The sequence below is a fragment of the Crocodylus porosus genome, unplaced genomic scaffold, assembly GCF_001723895.1.
Source record: "Crocodylus porosus isolate Cpor-Errol unplaced genomic scaffold, CroPor_comp1, whole genome shotgun sequence".
Taxonomy (NCBI): domain Eukaryota; kingdom Metazoa; phylum Chordata; order Crocodylia; family Crocodylidae; genus Crocodylus; species Crocodylus porosus.
The window spans coordinates 120,177,177-120,182,244 of record NW_017728886.1 but is presented as its reverse complement, the minus strand read 5'-3'; positions in this window follow the sequence as shown (position 1 = coordinate 120,182,244).

The following is a 5,068-nucleotide window of genomic DNA, read 5'->3' as shown; positions in this document are numbered from 1 at the left end:
CTGCCTTGCTGCAGGCCTTTGCCACCTTGCGCTGGATGGTGAATTCAGGGCTAGTGCAGACAGGTTTGAGCCCCACCTGACCCAATTTAAGATGAAGATTAGAAGGAACTTTCTGTCTATGAGTGATCAGCCATTGGGCAGGTTACCCAGCAAAGTTGTGGATCTCCATGCTTGGAAATTTTCAAAAGCAGGTTAGACAGATGCTTGTCTGGGATGGTTTAGTCGGGCATGATCTTGCATTGAGCAGGTGACCTTGTGAGGTCCCTTCCAGCCCTACTTGCCTGTTATCCAAATAACAGGCAACACCAGTTGCCTCTTGCAGTACTGGTCCCATTGTTCTCTGAAACTCAGCATGTACCATAGCTGTTTATAGGGTATGCTGAATAACCCCTTAGAAAGTTTGGGGACTTTGGCTCCATTGTTGCCTATTGGAAGACTTCAGAGTATACACAACTGTTAATTCAGCCTCCCTACTGGAGAAACCTCTCTGTTCTGCTGATACTGTTGCTGGGCTATGTCTGTGTTGGCTCTCTGAAAGAGAAATGCAGCAATGCCAAAGTCATTTTCAGGTGGGAGGAAACCTGAGATTGATATTCTCCAAACATTTCCTTGAGGGAAATCTACATCTGGGAAAGAGCATAGGGGTATGAGGTGGGAGAAGCAAGCCTACTTTTCAACCCTTAAGAATCATTTCAGGCACAATCCAGAGACAGAAAAGGGAGTGAGAGAAAGTGGGGAGGGAGAGAGCAGAGACCCAGTCAATGTTTGGGGAATGTAGGGATGTTTTTTCTTAAAAGTCAATGGTAGTGCCAAAGTACTCAATCTTGTTTTGCGTGATCCTCCATGGATTTGGAGGCACCCCTCCAGGATTTATCAGGGTAGTCAAGTTTATTTCCATTCACTGTCCAGCGGAAGAATGTGAAAGCAAAATAATGGCTTGTGTTCCTCCCCTTCCCTCCCACCCCTGCAGGTAGAATAGTGTATGCAGTGAGCTAATAACCTTGGGGGCTGGCATGTGTATAGCCACAAAGCTTACAAACCACACCGATGTAATCGGAGGAAACTTGTATCATCTCCCACAGAAAGTGGATATTCTTTTCCCTTCAAAGGTTCTGTCTTTAGGGCCCAATGATTTGTTTTCTTCTCACTTCCTACAGCAGTGGTAAATTAAAATAGCTGCAATTCAATATTTTTTCTTTAGTAAAATAACAGGATTGAAGAGGGAATGGGAATAACGATTTAGAAAAAAGAAAAGAAAAAAGTCATCTGGTTACTGTGTAATGGAGAGGAAGGAGGTCACTGAGCAGAACAACATTAAATCTGAAACTCTCTGGTTTAATAATAGCAGTAGAATGGGTTGTGATGAGGGACATTGCTTCTGCTAAAGCTACAAAGGAAAAAGAACAGCTGAAAGTGTCAGACAAAGAGGGTTTTACACAACACAGAAACCTGATTCCAGACACTTCTTGCTGGTTATGAGTGTGTAACTGCGAGAGAGTTTGCAGGAACCTATTATCAACCTGTCAGGTTTTGAGAATAGAACTCTTAGGACTGCTTAGGAGCTCAGATGAGACATTGTATCTGCTGTGAGACCTACAGTGCATTGTGTTTGTTGAATACACTGATCCATCCCCTCTTTTAAAAAATGCCCTGTGTTCACCTTTCACATTACCAGCTAGCATGTTCCTTCTAGTCTTTTTGGAAGGATTAATGAGCATCTCCCAGAAAACATGTTGCTAACTGGCTGCAGCCTGCACGCTCCCTCCAAGAACATCTCTGATTTGCAAGGTAAATATTTAAAACCACTAATACTATTAAAGGAAAGTCCAAAATCACATTGTATGTAAGTTTAGCCAAACAGCTGCTGACAGGATTAAGAATATAAGTGATCACCAGATTCCCTGACCCTAGTATCAAAGTATTAGACGGTTTCCTTCCTCACCAAACAGTATTTGCAATTATTGGGTTTTGTCCGGAATAGAATGGTAAGCTACCTGTTCTAACTAGCATGTCTGAAGTCTAATGTAAATAAGGTGTACATTATATGAGCTCATCTGGATGAGTTTTGGACACTTGGGATGTCAGCATGTGTAAAATTGCAATGCTGCCTTGTCTCCATTAGACTTTTAGAGCATGCTGATAAGAACATTTTATGATGCACCTTAGAATACTACACAAGATCTTGGATAGGTGAACATCTGTGAAAAAGTGTGGCGATCGCTTTTTCCTGTCAACTTTAGGGATTCTAAAATCAGCTCTGGATGAAACATGGTCTGCAGACTTGTATATGATCTAGAATTTGCATAATGTGATGGTCTACTGTGGTTACTACAGTTAGCTGATTCCTAAGCTAAATTATTGACTCACAAGTAATGCCCTTCTGGTTTAATTTTCTAAGTTCCTCAAACAAGCAGATCCTATACAGTCTACTGTTTAGCTGATGAAACCAATGCAGAGTGGCACCAGCATGGCTAAAATTCTTGCAGAAAAAATTCAAAATAGGTGTATTGTTTAGATTGAATGCAAAACATTAGTTTATCTTTTAATATAGACTGCTATATTCCATTTGTATTTACTTGGTCTAATGGTTTTGTATACAGTTTTTATATTTCTCATCCTTTCACAATGCTACAAACCATGAATGATGAGTGGCCCCAGTGGCTGTGAGGGCACGGCTGCACTCGTGGCGGCGGGAGTATGGTGACGGCAGTGGGAGCACGGTGGCAGTAAGCATGGAGCTCCCACAGATGCCGCTGGCACTGTAGGTGGTGGCGGGGGAGCAGTGCCTTTTTGTAGGGGGTGCACCACCATGCTCAGGAAGTGTGTGTTCACCTGTGTGCACCCACTATGCATCGCCTGTGCCACAAACAGTTTCTCAAGCTGATATATTCACAAGTTTCCTTACCTTGCTGCAGACTTCTGGTTGTTCTTCATATTGCAATCATGAAAGATATTGTAGATTTCTGAATTTGGTTTTAACGCAAAACCTAAATCTTTGAGGAAAATATAATACACTCAGCAAGAATGAAATCTTGGGGTTACTGAAGTTGATAGAACAGAAAATAAGTGCAAAGGATTAAAATTAAGGACTTTTTCTTTGGTGGATGCCAATTACAATAAAAATAAAATATTTAGGTCAGTAGTAATTAATAACTACAACAATCTAACAGAATATTAATTGCACACATGCCAAAAGGCCATTTAACTCAGACAAAATGGGCATTTCAGCTATAATTTCTTGGGAATAGCTCCATAACACTTTCTCCCTCCTCCCCCCAACCCTCTTTTTCAGTGATTTAGTGGTTCAATTTCACATTTGTATCATAGTTAATGGAAGAGTCATTTAAAAGTCATATTTAAATGTTCTAATTAAAAAGCCTTAGGGCTATTCACCCCTCTGCCTCCATCGGCTGGAGAAAATGAGAGCCTGTGCAATGGAAGTGTGAAAAGCACATGTGGAAGATATCCTAGTTCTGCAACACTGTTTGTCTCAATTACTGACTTCACTGATGTACCTCTACCAAATTGACAGGGCATTTGTGCTCTACAGGATGGGGAAAGCTGTGGCACAATGATATGCAGTCAGCATCAAGTTGTCTATCATAGCAGAATTTGGCTCATAATGTGCTAGTATTAGAGTGAACAAAATTCAGATACAGATACGAACTTCCATAAAGCTTGCAGGTAGAAATTCTGGTTTGGGCATGTGATAAAAATGAGTTCCAGTTATGAAGGTTTCACTCCATTCCAAATATTCTTTGTCATGAAAGAAGATTTGAATATGATCTTGTTAGGATCATCTTTTGAGCATTTTTCTGTACATATGTTATATGCACATGTGGAGACTGCACACAGAGGGCAAGAGGCACAATTACAACCAAGGTCATCACATCCAAGCTGAATCTTTTGAGGCTATTCAACAAGTGATTGTTAATTACAGTCATAGAATGCACCAATAGTGAATACATAGTTCTATTATACAGTAGCTTTCAAAATTCCTAAAGTCATAGAACCCTTTCATATCACTTCTTCCCAGAGAGCAGAGTAGGCCCTGCCCCTCTGCACCCTAGCCAGAAATCTGGCAGAGGCTGCAGCCAAGGAGGGATCCCCTCCCTTCCTCCCATCTTCCACAGCATGGATCCCAGCCCCACGGACCCTAGGTACATGGTATGCTAGCTAAAGCTGAGAGGTGTCTCTCTGTGTGTGTCTCCAATTTCACTAGTACAGGTAGACACAGCGGTGTGTCCTTAGGGCTTTTTGGAGCTAATCAACAGGTCAGCTGATAATGTCCCTCTGTTCCTTGCTTGGAAAAAACTGTTTAAAAGCCATCAGTGTAGTATATTATAAACAGTGCGTGACACAGTTGAGAGTGATATTCATATTAAAGAAGTCAGGGGGGCTGGGGGCTGGCAACACTCCTGCCCCTTGAGCAGCAAGTGGGAAAAAGCCTGGAATGGTGCAGGCAGAGTTGGGGTTTACACCCATCCCTAATCAGAGCATCCTGCCTGGCCATGCAGGCCCTCAGCTCAGCAATGTGGAAGAGAAAGGAGGGCTAGCGCCCCCCTGACTTCTAGCCTGAGCCACTGCAGGCATATGCCTGCATTTCCTCAGTCCAGAGAGAATGTCTGTGCAATTGAGAACCAGTTCTACCTAGGCAGGTTAGACTAACCTGCAAATATTAAACCAGTTCAGGCTCAGACTTTTTGAATGTCTGTCCCTAGCCGTTGTGGTACTCCTGGGTTCTGCAGAACACAGTTGGAAAGCCATCAATATATAGTATATAATGTATATAGTACATTATAAACAGTGTGTGACACAGTTGAGAATGATATTCATATTAAACAATGTAGTAAGTTAATTTATTTCATTTTTATTTGTGAAGTATTTTCTGAGGTATTACAGATTCATTTGTTCAAAATGATTTGACAGTTTATGTGAAAATTTACAGCCAATAGATTACTTAGGAATTATTTATCATATCTATTGTTTTTATTATATAAAAAAAAACACACTCAGGTAGGCTCTGGAGCGGTGAGAGACGCGCGGGTGAAGCCCGCTGCGCCCCCAC